This window comes from Atractosteus spatula, chromosome 19 (assembly GCF_055471065.1).
Source record: "Atractosteus spatula isolate fAtrSpa1 chromosome 19, fAtrSpa1.hap1, whole genome shotgun sequence".
Lineage (NCBI taxonomy): Eukaryota > Metazoa > Chordata > Actinopteri > Semionotiformes > Lepisosteidae > Atractosteus > Atractosteus spatula.
Window position 1 is genome coordinate 1,325,306 of NC_142724.1, and position 17,869 is coordinate 1,343,174.

At 47.5% G+C, this 17,869-nt stretch overlaps 1 long non-coding RNA gene across 3 annotated transcripts; it reads right to left on the reverse strand.

Annotated features, from left to right (window-relative positions):
* Positions 1-229: 229 nt before the first annotated feature.
* LOC148817798 (uncharacterized) lies at positions 230-14,518 on the reverse strand. 3 transcript variants are annotated; one of them, XR_016094492.1, is made up of 7 exons: positions 14,400-14,518; positions 8,351-8,711; positions 7,118-7,234; positions 6,296-6,924; positions 5,323-5,529; positions 2,920-4,575; positions 230-1,094 (listed from the first exon to the last, which is right to left on the reverse strand). It is a non-coding gene; the product is annotated as an uncharacterized LOC148817798 (long non-coding RNA). The 3 variants fall into 3 exon arrangements; XR_016094491.1 differs by having other exon boundaries at positions 2,920-3,051; positions 3,363-4,575; positions 6,296-7,234; XR_016094490.1 differs by having other exon boundaries at positions 6,296-7,234.
* Positions 14,519-17,869: the final 3,351 nt, after the last annotated feature.

Below are 17,869 nucleotides of genomic sequence, written 5' to 3' on the forward strand. Positions count from 1 at the left end.
TAAACCTGCATGCACGAAAACAGAGTGATGGCACTTCAGTCTACCGACAATCTCTTAGACAGGAGCAGGATGAAAGACAGATTTCATGATTTCGTTTACATTTATTTATGCATGCAGGTCTGGGTGATTTTTTTTTATTTTGAAAATGAAAGGAGTCAACTAGACTGGCCTTTGCTTTTTTGGAGTTCATCCGAAGGAAAATAAAAACAGGTACAGGAGGGAAATCGATACATTATTGATTTTAATGAATGATCATTGTATGTGAACATGAATCCTCAGAGAAGTAAAATAGACATCAGCTGTAGGGAAGATACTGCCAACAATTTGAAGCTTATATTTTTACATCAAGGTTATTCAAAATTTCTAACAAACCAGATTTAGCTTAACTTGCCTTGAGTCCTGTGCTACAAAGACAGTCTTGGGACTCTGGACTGGTAGTGTTTGCTTTCATCAAACAGCTAGGTAAAGGCAATATGAGAACATAAGAAAGGTTAAAATGAGAGGACACCATTTGGCAGCCCATTTGGTAATTAGTAGTTAATTGATACAAGAATCTCATGCAGCCATTTCTTGAAAGAAGCCAGAGTACCGGCTTCAACAACATGACTAGGTAGCTTGTTCCATACTCCCACAACCCTTTGTGTACAGAAGTGGTATTCTGCTGTCAGTTTTAAAAGCACTTCCACGTAGTTTTGGCTTCTGCTTATAGCAAAGTAATAATGAAATAAATCTGACATTCAAAGACGGACACTTTGCTTTGGATATTACAGACAAGAAATGATCCGCCCAGAAGGGAGGTGTGTCTGACTCTCAGGCTGTCTGGTCTACAGAGCCTAATCTCCCAGCTGGACACGTCAATATTAAGTGACCTGAGCAGGCCAGGGAGCAGGGGCTTTGTGTGTTGGAGGTAGACACTGTCTTATTGCTGGTACAATATTAGAAGACCTTCACAGTCCTTGACCTCTGCCTTAATAAGACCGCTGTCTTGCTGGGTCCCCCTGGAACTGCGGATTCGACTTCCAAGCGAAAAGCCCCAAGCGTTTCTGTCTGCGGCCAGCCAGCAGTCAAAACTTCGAAGGCAGCTGCACAAGGCTCTGTAAATTAGAAACAAAAGCCTTGCAAGGAAGGGGCAGCGGCAGGAGCAGGCTATTGTCATGGGAAACATGCTTCATAAACCCGCACACCGCCATCTCTGCTGCTCAGACCCACTGAATATTTCAAGAAGCTTTCGCCTGGTGTGCACAAGGCAGTTGTCCTCCTTAAGTGAGGCCAGGAAAAATGGGAAAACTGTGCTGTTGTGGGCTTTCTGAAGTGTCCTGTGAATGTGCAGCAGAGAAAGCCTTTTTTAAAAAGTCAGGGAAATCAATAAGAACCTGCAGCTCCTTCACGACTTCATCTCTTTTATATGATGACCACCTGCCCTCAGGGAGCCGGGAAAGAGATGCTGAACGTCCACTGGCTGGGTATCGATTTCCACTTCCTGTCCCCGAGATTCCCAGGCATCTGTGAGAGCACTGCTTGCTTTCAGACGGCCCGGCGTTTAATTATCTCATGGTTGGTTTGAATATAGCTGCCTATTGATCCTGAACAAATTGATGTAATAAGGTATAAATGAACCGTCACCAGGGGAGGGAGACACTCGCACAGAGATGGAAGGGAAGGGGGAAAGGGCTGATCCCTTTCTCTTGATTCTGCACACTGCTCCCTGGGGCTTGTTATCCAGCCTGGGAGGGCTGGGAGAGAGGCAGTTATATCCCTGCAGCCTAGATGGACCTGCAGAAGCCGTCCCGAGTGCTGGCTCTTATTTAGGAGACCAGCCCGTCTCTGCAGCTCAGGGCGCTGATTTATGGCCTCACCCGACTAAAGGGCAAAGCATTGATCAGAGCTCACACATGGGACAGACAGGAGGTGTGCTTGAGCCTTTTTCTGATGGATCCCGGTCTCGTGTTTCCTGCTGCTGGATAGTCACATGCCCTCCAGGTGCAACCAGTCCGGCAGATGGAACAAGCGCTGAGTCAGTGGAGTTACAGACGTGTGGCAGCCCTGGCCACTCGCCGCTACACTGCTCCTGTTCCTGACAATACGAACCCCCAGTGTCCCTTCCCGGACTCCACACACAGCCTGTATAATGCAAACACCCCACAGAACCACACAGCTGCCTCTCTGAATGGATTGAAGCCCCTGTGCCGTTTCTGTTTCTTCTGTTGGACACCCACAGTCTGCGGATGTTCCCGAAGAGTTTGGCTATGCTACATTCACGTTCTATTTTATTTGCTGTTTCACCAGGATTGGATTCAGCGTTTCTCAATCGCTTCTGCTTCATTCCTCGCTATTTGCATACATCTGCACTGACATTGAGCCCACACAAGCTTGCTTTTAGCTAACGTCTTGCATGACACCACAGCCATGCCGCCTCGCTCCCAGCAGGTGTTCATGGAGCAGGCCAAATGGCCGAGCTCTCCTTCGTCAGGATTCGTCTGTTCTTCAAAAAGTCTGTTCTGTGTATGTTAAAAGGCTCAAGGGGATGCTGCTTTTCAATGTATTTTGAAATGTAAAGCCTTTCCAGGTGACTACTCATCGAGGGCATGAAGCAGAGTTTGGGTTTTGGCACTTGGAGCTGTGTAACAGTGGTCACTGAGGCAATAACTCCAGCGGTTTCCATGGCAGCTGTGTCCACCCTTGACCACAAGGTTAATCCTTTGTGCCCACTGCCAAGGCTGGGCTCCTGGCACCACTACTAAATTCTACTAAGCTTTCCTGCTGCGTTTACAGAAACTGACCCCTCTCATCCCAATGCACACACAGTGTTGATTTTCCATCTCATTCAATATTCATTTATTTTTCCAATTGAGAACAGTGACAGCCTGGAGACCCATTGATCTCAGCTGGGTGGTGCGAAGAGCAATAACAGGGCCTCACCTGGGATAGGAACTCCCAGCCCTGCGGTGTGCAGTCCCGAGCCCTGACCACAGCTCCACTCTCCTGCCCTGCTCACTCCCTGGAGACACGGCCCCATTTCACAGCACAGCACAGCGCTTTCCAGTTCAGGCTCTGGCAAGAGGTAAGAATCATGGTGAAGACGCAGGCAGACGGGTCTGGGGACTGTAGTTTATAAAACAATGGCAGCATCAGGATCTTAATATTTTATTTAAGGTCACTTCTGAACATGCTGCCCCCTGTGACTAAACACAGAAATGTACTTGATTAGGTTGTTAGACGGCGCACCTGTGAGTTGAGTTACCAACACCAGGGACATGAGTGCTCAATAAACTCACAAACAATATCATTGTCAAGCAATTGCAGCTGAAGAAACCATTAATAAGACTGGATACATTCTAGAGTAACACCGTTGGAGATGATACCTGTGTCTACGAATATGTTCGCTGGAAATGTTTCTGTCAGGTTTCAGACATCCATACGTTCTGGAAGAGAGCTGCTGTCTGAACGAGGCTACATGCCAAATCTGAAGAAACACAACTGTCTTCCCAAATACAGCAGATTCTAATTTCCATAATGACAAGTACTTCCAAGCACCACTCAGAGATAGCAACTGCAGGGCAGGAGCCAGACTCGCAGAAAATAAGTCTATTATCCTGTGCAAATTATGTACCATAATTATACCCATAATAAAGATTCCATTAAGGAGGGATTTTGTTTCATTTCAATGCTTTTGTTTTTTTAAGATATTTTTTAACACGCAATAGGTATTGTCGACCTTCCCTGCTGCCGACACGAGGAGCGGTAGCACGCCAGACCGCGCTGGACAGGTTTATTCTCCCCCCGCTGGAGATCCTCAGATCGTGGAGGAGAGCTGCTTACTCTGAGCCTTTACTCAGGCACTGCTGCCTTAATCAAAACTGTGGAGTGTCTTTCAGACGTTGGCTCACAGTGTGTTTGAAATAGACAGACGTGTATCACAGGGGGAGATCAGATCCAGAATGCCCTGTTTTGGTCTCTTGTAAGTTGCAGAGGTTTGTAACCACAAATATCCCTTTCTTTCCAGGGACTGTGATCCTTTCGAATGGATCTATTGTAAAGCACGGGAAAGCCATGGGAAAAAGTGTGCGGATCTTGTAGACTTTGGAAAAACGCTGGATACTGTAAGAAGCGAAGCAGTCACTTGCTGGAACAAGAAGGGCTTTGACTGAAAGGCAGAAGTCAGGTTTGCTGGAGAGGTGCTGGCCGGGGTTTCTGGGTCTGTGCAGCTGGGTGCAGGAGGAGTCAGGATTCCTGGGCCTGAGGCAGCGGAGCTATCGAGGGCTTGAGCGGCCTCGTATCTCGCCAGCGCACCTGTGAGCCCGCAGCCTCGCCAGGCCAACTGTGCTGTGGGCGCGAGGACGAATGGGGCTGGATTTATTTAAACCAGCCTCAGCCTCAGCTCCGCTTTCCGCCTCCAGCCACTCTAAGGCAGCCACAGCTGCACCACCGTCTCCCGTCCACAGCGATCACCCTGCCTGGGCCAGCCGGAGATCCAGGGTGCTGGTGCTGTCCAGCTCATCCCCGTCCCTCAGACAACGCGATCAGAGAGACCGAGCGGAAGATCACTGGTTCGTCACACAGTAATTGCTTTCCACCCTCAACAAGGGAAACAAAAGCCTTGAATGAGAAATCTTCTGTATTTTTGATGCATCATTTATGAACAGCCGAGTTAGATTTCGACACTCTAAGTGAATATTAAATGTATTTCTTTTTCAGCTAATTAGCATCTCCTCACCAGCAGAGACTCTCTTATTTTCAGGATAATTGATAAATTAAAACTAAATTGCCTACGTGGGCAGGATTTTAATGAGGATTTGATCCCACTGCTGCTCGGAAGGGCTTCAACTCCACAAACCTGAGGTTAATGAATGTTGCCTTCCGAAGAACTGTGTGGCCGTCTTGCGCGCCATATGGTTTTCCATGTTGTGCAATTAATTTTAAAAAAAAAAACTTACGGAATGAAAAAAGTCCCAAACATGCACACAAAAAAAATTCTACCAAAGGTGAGGGGTGCTCATTGTGTAGCATGAAGTGGGTTATTTCATATGGCTCCTAAAGACATTTCCCATTATGTTTGTAATAGTATTCATAGGCAGATACAGTTACAGTGAGCACATTTTCTGCAAGGTTTAAACCCATTTTAATGATGTAAAGGTCAGCAGAGGGAACTTGCTTGCTGATGAGAGGTGCTGAAACACTGCATCATTCCCAGTGATTTCCCGGCGGGCTACACTGTAAAAATGGGTTTATTCTTTACAGGAAATTAGCTGCTGCACTGAAGGCCTTTGCCGCCTGAGCTCCTGCAGGGGGATTTAGGATTGAAAACTTTAGGGATTTTAATACCTTTTTTTGTAAGTTGCGGCCGGCTTGATCCAGGGGGCTCTGGCGTCACCTGCTGCCTTGCTCCGTAGGTGCGAGGCCGCTCTGGCCAGGTAAAGTCGGCGGATTAAAAAGTGAGGCGCGCTGATGACTTGCGGATGCCGGCACCGCGCGCCAGGCCAGAGATCGCTCCTCATCCATCACGGCTGACATGCAGTCAGGCTCCCATCCCTCGATACAGGACAGAGGGAGAGAAGAAAATGAAACTCTCATTCTTACACTCGCCAGCTGGGGGGGTGGGGGGTCAAGGCTTTGGATAGGGAGCTGCTCCAGATAAAGCACTCTGATAAAAACAGGCTTTGTTTTAACACAAAAAACATTTCTCTCCTGATATACGGGCAGAGGTGGTGATCGTTTTTTTTTACAAAATTCCTGGATATGCCGATTAAGTGCTCGATGGAATTGCAGCACCCGTTCACTTGGTTGGAGTCCGCGGTGCCCTGCCCACACGCCAGCCTGCAGAGCCTCCTGACACAGACGGCAGACACCTGGGCTCCACAGCAGGAGAATCCAAGGGGAAGCAATCCCTCCCGCCCTGTGGAGCGTCCCTCCTGCTGCGATGATGCCACCCGCCCGGTGATTCAGTGTGGTTGATTCATCCCACCTGCGTGCTTGTGTGAGGTCACTGCTGACTGCAGGCTGGCCCCGAGCCCCATCTGACGAACCCCGCGCTCCCTCTCCACACGCTCCCCTGTGGCTGCAATGACAGACCCCTCGCCCGGCCCAGACCCGTGCGCTGCTCTTAAATCCACGCCTCGGCCTGGCGTCCCGTGGTGCCGAACCGAGGCCATGTGCTGGGTGGGAGGCTGCACCTGCCCCTGCCTGTGTCCTCAGTGGGTACAGCTATGCTGCAGGCGAGGCAGCGGGGGACAGCCAGCGAGCTGAGGGTACAGTTCTGGATGTGTTTTATTTCTTTTAAGCTGCTGGCGCTGATTACCTGTTGCTGTTGCAGATCATTGCTGTCTGCGGCTGTGCGTTGGCAGCACTGTAATGGAGCCCTGTGCGTGGAGCTGATTGGGTCAGCAGAGGCTGGGCAGGACTGGCTCGTCACACCGCTGCCCAGTCCATACATCTTCCCTCCCTCAGCTCTGTGGCTCTGTCCCACAGGGACTGACGGACAGGGTAGGGATGGAGGGAGTGAGAGGGAGGGTGGGAGGCAGAGAGAAGGGAGGAGTGGGAAACTGAGGGAGGAAGAGAGAGAGTGGACGAGGGCGAGGTGAGAGCTCGCCTGTCTGTTGAATCTGACTCTGTCCGCCAGCCCTTGCGCTGTGCTTGCTGGTAATTTCAATCCCAGCACTGTGTGTGAGAGAGAGCGTGAGAGACACACACAGGGACTCTGAGGGAATGAGGAGGAACAGGAGGAACGTTTGGATGAAAAGGCCACGAGAACAATAGGGCTCAAATGACGGCCGATCACACAGCGTACAACGAAGGCGTGGGAGCAGAGCCAAGACGCAGAGACACTCTTCCTCGCCCGGGTCTCTCCTCTGCCTCCCTGCGGCACCTCTGTTCCTCTCCTGCCCTGGAGCTCTGGGGAGGAGGCAGGGGTAGCGGTGGTGGCATTCGCTGGGGGGTTAGCATAGAACAAGAATAAAAACACATTTCCTCATTGACTGGTTCCCCCTGGATTCTCCTCGTTTTCATATCGTGACACACTAATGGAGAACAAGTGAAGAGGAAAGGGGGGGAGGGGACACTGGATTCCACTCACAGGGATTTGTTTTACAGTTGAAAAAGAATAGAATAGAAAAATAAATACCATGTTCGGTCCTCCCCGCAACAGGACACCGGCTGCTAACCCTAACCCTAACCCAACAGTGCCACCCCTGTGGGCTTCCACCTCGGAGATCAGTTCTGAGGTCAGGCTGTCTCCACCCTAAAAAAGCAGGAGAGGAGGAAAGAAAGGTTCTCGGCGATTCTAGCAAGGCAAAATGGCTAAATAATTTAGAGCAGCCTCACTAATTCAGAGCCTCCCGAGCTGGAGTCTGAGTGCAGGGCGATGAGCAGCAGACACCCAGAGGAGAAACCGGCAGCCTTTTCACAGCCACACGTCTGAGGAGGGGGGACGGCGAAGCCCCCTTTCAACTGCTGCAGATCCGCGGCAGACGCTGACTAGTCGGCACCACGTCCTGGCCGGGCGGTTAACGAGCCTCCCGAGTTGGAGACGCGCTCTCTCCCGCACCCGTCAGAAAAATTGGCCAAGAAAATAACAGGCCTTTTTTTTTTTAAAGCCATAACTGGATTCTGTGGCTTTCATTGAATTCACCCACCTCCGCCCTCCTAACCTCACCCCGGGCTTTCATTTTCTACAGTCCCCCGAATGCGGGTGTCCGTGCTCCCGCTGCCTCACGCGTCCCGGAGAGCCCCCTCCCGCTCTGCTCCGAGGAGGAGCTCGGCGGATTTGCATCCAGCTGAGGGTTTGAAAACTAGGAGCGTTCTGCACGCCGCCCAGGGCTACATTCCGCTCATTTTCGCAGACGCTTCTGAGCGCCAGAAATGAAATATTTGTTGAAATGACTGATTCAGCTCCACATCCAATACCGCGGGCTGGAGCCGCCGCCTTCTCAGTTACCCCGTCTGAGGGCAGCGCCTGCTGCCGCCGGTGGTCTTATTCTCTCACATTGTTTTCCGTCACAAATCTGGAATATAGGATTTACTATCATCTCCCTCTGAGACACCTATAATGCGATAAGAACCCACATTGAGATGAATTTTTATCTCATAATAAGACAGCATTATGCAGCAAAAAATGTGCAAAGCCTTGAAGTAATTTTATTCTGTGGTCTGCAGAATGTACCTGAAGCTGAAGGTCTTTTTGAAATCCCGGGGTAAAAAAAAATGTCATTTGCACACACTGTGCATCTTATCTGATTAATAAATAAATTCCATCTAAGCCCTCATTCTTCTCTGTTCGGAGTGTAGTGGCTTGTTATCACTGTTTCTGAGGTTCATTTTACTAATGCACATTCCGAGGAATGAATTGTGTACATACCCATGGCAGAGAAGCTGGGAATCTGGGCCAAGCAAACTGTTCCTTCATTTCACGAAATCCGAAGATCCTAACTGTGCCCCACGCTTGTAGAGGGACTGGGTTACTTTCCAGAAGGGCTGCAGAAATGACTCGCTCACTATGGCAGGGAAATTGAGAAGCCGATCACTCTCGGGGGACGTGGTGCAACAGTTTCATCGAGAAAAACGAGTCCTGATCTCTCTATAGGATGTATCCCCCAGGCTGTGAAGCAGGTCTTTGGGCATACTGGGGTTGGATCCTACAGTCTGGGCTGTGCAGTCTGCGCAGCTGCAGGTCTGCCTCAGACTAGCTGGGACTCAAGGTCTTCATGCATAAACGCAACCTGTTTTTGAAACATAAAATATAAAGAAAATAGAAAAAAGTCATCAGCTGGAGGAAACTGTTTATTGCATTGAATGAACCCATGGAGCCTGAATAAAAAAATCATTGATCTTTACATCTCAAAATCTATTTTAACAAGGGCTGAGGTAGATAATTGAAATTCTTGAGTCAGAACACTTTTAGGATATAAAATATGCACTCTTAATTAAATTCCCTTCACAAAAAATTAAATGCTCACGCTTGCATTTTCTATGATGCTGTACTTAGACGCTTTTGGTGTTCTGAATTGAAAGATTTACTAGCCTTGGAAATTCTTTTCAAGTTTTAGTGATATAAAAGAATATAAATTCTTACTGACTGGATCAATAGGTTTTATCTAAAAAGAAAAAACAAGATATCTGACTTCCATATAAGAGCAGGAGGAAGATCTCTGAGGTTTTGAGTCAATTGCATGTAAAATTGAGGCATGCTGTAACCAAGGTTGCCTGCTAATGAAAGGACCTCAGTAATTAAGTATTTATGAAGAGTTTTTGAGGCTCCAAGAGAGCAAATAGTTAGAGAAAAGCAGATCTAGATTTTTTTCCTTTCTGAGGGATTAGATTAGAAACATTGTGAAACAATGCAAATATTTTCCATATGCTTCTTAATTGGATGCAGCAACGCCTCCATTATATTCTGATTATATTATATTCTGCTTTCGTCACATGTCGGGAGCCAAGCAAGGCTGGGCCTGGTCAGTATTGGGACAGGAGACCTCTGAGGAAAAACCAGATCACTGCTGCAAGTGGTGTTGGCTGACCAGGAGGTGGCGGTTTTCTGTCTGTACGAGGATTTCCAAACCAGAAAAGTGTAGGTGTGTTAACCCTGGCGTCCTGGTTAAATTCCACTCTCGCCTTGCACGATCTGGTCACTTCAATTCACCCGGCGAAGCAGGGGGGTGCTGAGCATCAGCCGGTGGGGGTGGGGGGGCTATGCTTCAGAGGTGTGTATTGTAGTTGTAATTGTTTTCGTCTCCTTTCATCACCTCCCAATAAGAATGTGCTGTGAAATCAGAAATGCACGGGGCTGCTGTGCAATGGGATTCTTCCAAATAAAGTCCATCCTTTATAACCAGAATCGCACATGTCTGAATTCCAGTCATTTGCCCTCCCCAGCTGAAGGGCGGTGCAGAGAGAGGCACTATCTCACAAGGCCTGGCTGTGCCTATTACAGACCAGTAAGTGAACTGGAACCATTTAAAAGAGCCCATGGCTCTAGGATCTGCTCACTGGCCAGAGAGCTCTGAGTCCTTGCCTGGACGCTCCATTCAAAACACTTCTCTCACGGATCAGAAAGTGCTGCTAGCACAACGGAGGTGTAGCCACAGTGTGCACGCACCTCACCTGTGTTACCGGAGCCCCACTTTATTCATCCGTCTATGTTCCAACCGCTTCGTCCAATTCAGAGTCACGGGGGAGCCGGAGCCTATCCCAGCATGCAACAGGCGCAAGGCAGGGTACGTCCTGGACAGGACGCCAGTCCATCGCAGGGCACACACAATTGGCTAATGGCCAATTAGCCTGCCAGCGTGTCTTTGGACTGCAAGAGGAAACCAGAGCACCTGGAGGAAACTCACGCGAACACGGGGAGAACACCCCAGGTCTGGGATTGACCAAGCCTTCCTGCATCAGTCTATGAATTCCATAATAATTCAGACAGGCTATGAGTTAAACAGGTTATAGGTGTACTGTAAGTAAACTCTTCATACTGCTTAAGCTATTTCAGGAGCTAATGCTTCCTTGCTCTGTATACTGAGACATGCAGTTTTTATGGGATCCCTTTATTTTATTTTTTCTATATTGGATTTTAGATAGACTCATCTCTCGTCTTAAAACCTGTAGATATGTCATGTCATCAATTTTTGAATGACCCGCTCCAAGCGCTTTGAAACTGCTTCCCATCAATTATTTAGAGACACTCTGAACAGCACTGCTTCCTCCACAGAACAGGAAATATCCTGCTTAGGAGAACAGGTGTCTGCAGGAGCTAGATAATACGATATTAATACTGTCCTGGAAACAATGCCCAAACCTCAAATGCAACAGTTTGCAGTTGAAGTGATTATCTCTGCCCATGAATTCTTCCTGGCACAAAATCTGAAAAAAAATGAACCAATCCTTTTCACTTGCTCTTTTGTGAAAGACAGCTAATGGATTGTACGCTATTTTCTTCAGGTATCTATCGACAGATCTCTAAGGCACTCTTCTTAACAGACCGTGACCAGTAAGTTCATTAGACAATTTAAACAAACTTTCAAGTTAACGTAGACTGATACTTGCCAAGCTGGAAGCTATTAGTTCTCACACCTCTAATGTGGAAGTGCCCAGTTTTTACAGAATTAGGAGAACACACTGATGCCTAAAGGTAGTGTCTGTGGCTTTTACAAGTTGCAACTGAGCGCTTGTTAACATCGCTGATGCTGCAGGAGGAGTTCGTGCCGTGCTGCCCCTAGGGACACTCAGGCCTAGACACTTGCCACACAAGTTCGGATTCATTTCTAAGAGTTTAACTGCCTGGAGCTCTAAATTTTGAACATCAAAATGCTGTCTCATTGTCTTGTTGTATCGGCTTATGTCTTGGTATACTCCCCTTCTCTTCAAGATTTCTTTTTGATTCATTTCTTCTTTATTGCAGTATTTGTGGTGTGAAATAATGAGAATGAAGCTTTGTTACGCACTAAAAATGAAGAATAAGTTCTATACAGAGTAAGCATTCTTCTCCATGGCTGGGTCTGTCTTGCAGTATCTCTACATGTGGCCTAAGGATTCGTTCTGAATCCTTTCATTCATTTTTTATGAGCATCTGCTTTTGTGGTGAATCGCTCCGTCCCACCTGCGGTGCTAGAAGACAAGGATGAGCTCAGTCCTACAGCTCTTGGAAGATGTGAAGATGTCAGGGGGTCAAAAGGGGGTCAGGTTCTTTTCTTCTGACACAAGGGTCAAGTTCAATTATTTTCCTCGCTGACCCCACAGCACTATTCACAAAGCAGCTTCACAAGGTAAAGGTGTATTCCACGCTGCAAGGAAAAGGGAAGAGACACAAAGCTTTGGCTATGGAGCCACCTGTTTACCTGTTTCACTGTTATACTCTGATGAGCGTCACAAATACATCATATGTGCACGGCCAACACACATGAACTTCGATACTTCACATTTCTAGAACAGCCACTAGATAGCGTACGATTATTGGTTTGGAGCACCTAGAGTCGATCGCAAGCGTGTTGTTTCAGCTCGTTTTTCGTTACTCACTAGTGATTCCCTCCTTCGCAGGCCCTTGGCACTGTGCCTAATGGGAAATCCGTCACTGCCCGGAGCACGTTCCAGCTAGTGCCTTTCTTTAGAAAAGTTTTAGGAGTTATTGAGATTATTTCATGCCGCTCCGGCCTCTCTTTACTTGTGCTCTGCTGACAGGTTCATCGAGGTTTTTGCTCTGGAATGTGGTTATCCCCAATTTATTTCTTTTTGGTGTGAATAGGAAATGAGGCCCTTTTATGTTCTAAAACTAGCAACTTTCATCCCTGCCTTTGAAGTTTTTAAATTAGCATTATATTCCACTAAGATGCATTTTTTGCCTCCTGTTCGCAAGATTTCAGAAAGAGCAGGCACAGGCAGCGCATCAGTAAGAAAGAGCAAATGAACAAGAACACTTTTTTCCTCTTTCATGGATTCTGTCTTTATGCATATAAAGTAAAGCAGAACGGAAAGACATTCACTCATTAATCAGCTTGTTATGAATAAGAAATGAACAAACAGCGAGGACTGTTTCAAAGCTCACGAGCATCAGCTGGGCTGACTTGATGTTACTTCGGTGGCGGTGACTGTAGCTGCTAAGGAGCTGTGATTAGTGAAGACCCCAAGTTTCACCAGAAAGCAGCTTTCAGACCCTCTGCTTAATGATCACTAGATCATGCCCACTCATCCTCCTCATTAGAATCCGAGAACAGTACAGCGAAGTCAGGTTTCTAGAGTCTGGTCAAGCACAATTCACATCGCCCTTGATTTACAGGACAGGAGCTGGGTGATGGCACAAGCAGACCTCAGATTATATCGATGCGGAGGATTTCACACCTCTTAATCAATCAACGTCTCGGCAGCATTGCTGTGTGGCTTAAAAACGTAAAGTGAATACAATGACAGCGTGCTACAGCCCATCCATAGGATTTCAAAGGACTGATATAGAAACCTAATGATTCCTTCAGCCCCTCTGGCACTTCCTCATTATCCAGAACCACCCGCTTGTGAGTGAGCAGCGTGGAGGACGGGCGAGGGCTCGGGGTCAAAACTAGAAGGTTGCAGGTTAAGACACTGCTCTTAGTGAACAAGGACTTGGCTCAGACCCCTCCAGTAAATGATCCAGCAGGATAAATGGAAATGAATGTAAACCGGTCTGGACAAAAACAGCCAAATTGCTTGATAATGAACAAGTTAAATGAAAGGGGAAAAGCTGTAGATGAGTTATACAGCCTGTGTATATGTCTGAAGAGCATCAACAGAGTATCCTTAACCCACTTGTAACTGGATGGTCAACTGCATGTATGATTATTAATATAAAGGTTGGTTTTACATGCACAGATTTTATAAACAAGACGAAAAGCTCACGAGCCCTGCATTGTGCATTTTTAAGTGTCAGTTATAACCCTGTGAACTGAAGTGTTACCATTCAGAATCCAGGAAGAAAATATGAACAGTTTTTAAAGAACAACACAATCTAGAATTGGGGCAGGCAGTGGTGCTAGGAAGGGAGACACTGTGTATGGAGACCAGGTCTGCATGCATCAGTGGTCTGCGAGTAAATTCCAGGGCTATGCTGGAGAACATTGTCCTCCTCCTAATTTATTTCATTAGGGATAATAAAAGAACAATCAGACAGATCACACAGAAGTCCCAAGACACAGCTGCCTGCTACCAGAACAAGACAAAGGAGAGATTCACTGGGGCTGCTGTGTATTGGCAAGAAACACAGACATTTTTTTAAATATAAAAAAAATACTGCTTAACAAAAGCTATCATTCTTTTGACATAAAAGAGAAATTGCCTCTTTTCTCCAATTCGCTCCTCGGCTGCTTTTCTTCAAGGCATTGTTAACAATGAAAGGGTAATATATTCAAGGGAGAAGTCATAAAGACCTCAAAAACATTATTTTGCACATAAAAGGTTCTTTGTTGTACCCTTCTGGTGTCGACTGTTTGCTACGTCTTTCAACTTGTGCTTCGTGTCAAGAAGCGAGCTTTTGAGCAGTCAGTACAACTTTGTTAAACTTCATGAAAACGAATGCCTGAATGCCTCAACACGCAGATGACACTTTTCCCAGATTTGTTCTCCTGCTCAAAGGAAACTGCAAGATGAGGGAAGCGGTTCGGGTCTTGTGGCTTCGCTCACACGCAACAACGCCCGAGCCGCGACGCACCGAGATCACGTTTGTCTTCCAGCTCTCTGCTGTGAAAACAGCGATCCTCTTAGTTTTATGTGTCTATAAATAAAAAACCAAGAAGAAATAAACAATGAAAATAATGAAATCTTAGCCCTTTCAAGAAAAACAAAACAAAACAAGTAGCGCTTCCTCGTGTTCCAACCTGACTGCTTTTCCTAGCCCAGAGGTTTGTCTTCGCTACACAGACCGGCGAAACCACTTTCATAAAAACGTTATTTACCTCTAGAGACGTGTCGTTTCAGGCAGCGCAAGCGAGAAAAGGTGTTTCGTCATAATGAACCAAATCACTCAAAAGCATAAATAAGTGCCCACGTAAACGGAGCCAGATGGGCGGTCCGCTCCCTCTCAGCACGGGGTAAAGGTCATTTGTAAGGTCTGCGCACAGCGCTCCGGATATCCCCCGTGGCTAGCGAGCTTTCTCCCGGGAGGAGACAGTCTGTCCTGCGGTGACAGCTGAGGACATCGCCGCCAATAGCACTGCAGCGCCTCGGAACTGAAGGGCAATGCGCGCACACCGAGTGACACTCCGGTGTCCTCCGGGGGTGTTAGAGTTTCCTCGACAGCCATTAGGAGAAAAATGAGGTATTGGAAGCCTGAGGCTGAAGGGCCCGCAATTCAGTCCGTCGAAACCCGACAGTATCTGAGAGCACCAGTCCGTTCCGGGACAACTCCAACAGCACCCAAACTCCCAGTCACTCAGCTCTCCTACTTACCCGATCAGTGGCACAGGTGCAACGTTTCCTAATTCATATTAAAGGGTGTTAAAAGAGCGTAGCGGTTTCGATCAAGTCAAGCATCTGGAAACGCCCACTGCGGCAGCCCTGGGCAAACTCAGAAACGCGTGGGAATGAGCGTGTGATGAGATTGCTCTGGGGCAGGTTCTGGCCACGAAATTGCAGGGACTGGTACGGCTACGAAGGCCCCAAGCAGCACCTGAGAATAAAAGACAGGACTCGTGAATTAAACTTCTGTGTTCGCTGACTCAGATAGGGAGCGCCTCTCCCGAATACGAGTGACTCAGCGCTTCAGCGGAACACTGGCACAGGAATAACGAATTGTTCATTAGATACACGCAATTTCTCCAAGAAAAAACAAACTTTGCAATAACCAAACAAAAATGCCTACGTTATGACTTTCAAACTGTTTTCATTAACTGAGTCCTTTTCCTCTCTTTGTTAGTGCCAAAAGCACACCTCCTTATTTTTATTACTGCATGTGTGCAAAAAGAACGGCATGCGATGATTACTACCTGCTCTCTTCATCTGTGTGTTTTTAGCTTGCTCAGATTTATTTACTTTTTTTTTTTGCTCTGAAGAGAAAAGTCTTGGAGATGCAAGGTGTTATCTGAGAACTTTTAAACACGACGGAGGAGGAACCTGAAGAAACCAGGCGTGACGGACCAAGACCGACACTTGCAATCGGCGGTGGGTGATCGCGCTACCGCGTCGTTCAGCGCCTCTCGCTGCGGAGCGCGGCCGTGAGACCGCAGGGTGCACGCCGCGCCGCCAGCGCACCAGCAAGAGCAGTGATTAAGACACCTCCAGAGTCAATTTCATCCGGCCCGCAGGGTCAGGCCGCCAGGGGGACTGGCAATGTATCGCCCAGTCTAATGAGGGTCTATAATCTTGCGGCTCACCTGGGGGGAAAGGAGAGCTGTCAGGCACGGGGAACTCGCACAAGGCCCGATAGCTCCCGCGTTTGCTTTGCAATGGAAAGACGCACTTTAGCTCCCAAAACGTCTGAAAGCCATTAAAGTTTCCTGTTGATCTGCCTGCACAAAGGGCAATGTCCAACACTTCTGGGCTGATCCCTGCCAAGCGCCCATTCAAACCGCGCCTGTGTGCGCCTGCTCACTGCCGCCGTGACGTGGGGCAGCCCCGGGGTCTGGGGCTCGTCACAGCTTTCGGTCTTATTTTCGTGTTTTTGTATCTTTTGGGTTTGATGCCGGATGACAAGGCAACTAACAGCGAAAGCGATGTTTGGGAAGTTATCCTCCTTTGGGATATAAGACAAGAGTCTCTTCATATTACTTCAAAATGCCTCTAGTGCGCATTTCCTTTAAAATTGTGCATCCTTTTTTTCTCGAACATTTACAGAACAGACTACTGCATTTTCTTCTAAAGCCCCTATTATTTTTATGTTTTAAACGCTTCCCTCTTTCATAGCGTTTATTTCTGAGCATGAATAAAACATGGCCTTTGCCTACAGGTAGAATTCACAACGTTACTGAACTGTAGCTGTTTATAAATAGATGGATTTAAGTGGAGCAGCACCGCGGATCCGACAGGTGTTCCTGACTGTGAAAGAAACTGGCTTCTTCCAACCTTTGATTTCCCTTCACTAAACAGTCTAATATCTGTTACCGCAGAACTGCGGGCTCTCTCTTCTCTCCCTTTGAGCTAATCAGCACCGCTCTTAATGAATTCACCTTCGCTGGAGATGCCGTCATCAGGTTCACACACAGATGCAAAAGAAAAGCACAGTGGCCAGTGCTGCTTCCCTTACGTTTCTGTAAGTGGCTCTGAGGTCATGCCAGCAGCCACATCACCCTGCAGCTCCCAGCCAGCAGCCTGGCCAGTACCTGGAGGGGAGACCTCCTGGGAAAAGCTCTGGTTGCTGCTGGAAGACTTGTTAGTGGGGCAAGTAGGGGGCGCTCACTCTGCAGTCTGTGTGGGTCCTAATGCCCCAGTATAGTGACGGGGACACCATACTGTAGAAAAGATGCCGTCCTTTAGCTGAGATGTAAAACTGAGGTCCAGACACCTTGTGGTTATTAAAAATCCCAGGGTGTTTCTTGAAAATAGTAGGGGTGTTACCCTGGCACCCTGGCCTTTACAAATAATGGCCTCTTAATAATCCCCATCTCTGCACCGGCTCCATCACTCTGCTCTCCTCCCCACTGGTGTGTGGGGAGCGTACTGGTGCACTCTGCCATCACATCATCCAGGTGGGGCTGCACACTGGTGGTGGTGGAGGGGATCCCCATTACCTCTGAAGCGCTTTGAGTGTCCAGAAAGTTATATTCTCTATAACTGTAAGAAATTATTATTATTATAAGGTCAGTGTATGAAAGTGTAATAATTAATAATAATAACTCCTTGCATTTATATAGCAGTTGTCTTTCACAGGTTTCCAGAGGCCACATGGGTGACACACAGCAGCCATTCTGCACCAGCAGCCCCACTGCACAGCTTCATCAGGCTGGGAAACTGAAAGCGACTATTGTAGGGAGGCCAGGTTTCTCAAGCCTGCAGTGGGGTTTAGCCAAGACGCTGGGGCTAACACCTTTACTCTTATGAACTCCGCCATTTCAGGGATCTGTAATTGGTGTGTAGTCAAGATCTTAGTGCAGCATCTCAATTTAGGGATGGCTGCGCCTACAGCAGTGTTTCCACTCAATATTGGGACAATCTGGGGGCTTCAAAAATCAAAATATTGCAAAACAAATTAAATACATTTTTTTTTAATTCTAAATTTTGAAGAAGAAAGAGTGCTACCTACTGGTCCACCAACACCATTCGCAGCAGCAACCTGGTCTTCCTTTGGGGTCTCCCATCACAGTACAGATCCAGCCTCGCGCTGGTTCTGATGGGATCAGGCCACAGTACGGTAACAAACACTACCTTAGAAACACTGGTGTCACCAGACAGTGAAAAGTTAGCTAATAATCCCAGTTACAAAGTTGCGTTA